This window comes from Neopelma chrysocephalum, unplaced genomic scaffold, assembly GCF_003984885.1.
Source record: "Neopelma chrysocephalum unplaced genomic scaffold, ASM398488v2 Primary Assembly neopelma1_24, whole genome shotgun sequence".
Classification (NCBI taxonomy): Eukaryota; Metazoa; Chordata; class Aves; order Passeriformes; family Pipridae; genus Neopelma; species Neopelma chrysocephalum.
Genome location: NW_020897693.1, coordinates 36,952,675 through 36,953,709, shown reverse-complemented (window position 1 = coordinate 36,953,709; position 1,035 = coordinate 36,952,675).

The window sequence follows — 1,035 nt, the reverse complement described above, 5'->3', positions numbered from 1 at the left end:
CATAGAAAGCTTGCATAATGTCTGTAGGTCTCTCTGGTGCGCCTGTGCGGCAGCCACGGGTCTCTTGGGGTCTACCCAGGTCCTAGAATCATGGGTGGCCCCCAGGTAAGCGTGTTCATGTCCAATTCCTTGTCCAACAGCTGTGAGAGACCCCACGCATGGGAGTCTTTGGGATCAGAGTAACAGGCCACAGACACATGCCCACCCCTGGTTTTTATCTCGAGCCACAAGTTTTCTCAGTTTTATTCCTCCACTTCTCTCCCCCAGAAAGTTACCCTCACAGCTCCAGCAGTACACTGGGACTGGGTACAAAGCACCAAATGTTCTTCTTTGTGTGGGCTCTGCTCAGCCCCTTGAGACCCCGCAAAAACAGAGACCCGAAAATGGACTCTAAGGGACCAGTGGCAGCAGCAGGGACATCCATGTGGGCTTGGTCATGTGTACTCCCTGACAGGGAAAGATTACATCTAGTGTTTATGTTCATCTGTTCATCCTTGAACACCTTCAGAACTTTTCATTGAATAGTATCCAGGCCTGAACATTCTTACTAGTATGTTTTATAAAATTTATATATATTTTTACAATATGCTGTATATTTATATAGCAGCAATGTAATTTAGAGTAAAGGTTCTCTTCCCATAAATCTCCTCAGATTTCATTCTAGCAGTGACATTCCACTTAAGGATGTGGAAACTAGTTTACTAATGGAACTTATCTCATAGGTTCTATAACTTAGACAAGTTTGCCTAGATTTAAAAATTGATTGGAAGAATTAATGGAAGAAAATCTGTCAAAGGCTGTGAAGTATAAAGACTTCTCTTCAGGCCCAGGAATACTTGGGAGTATCCTCTGGGGAAGTTTATAATTTTGACCTGCACAAACAGTGCTTTGGCATTCACTGTTGACTACTACTGGCCATTCTTTTGTAATCACGTAATAGAATGAGAAGAACAAAGCCTGGTCAAAGAGAAAGAAAGTTCCATCTTTTGCCTGATAAAACATCAGGCACTCAGAAACATCCATCAGTGAGAGTCA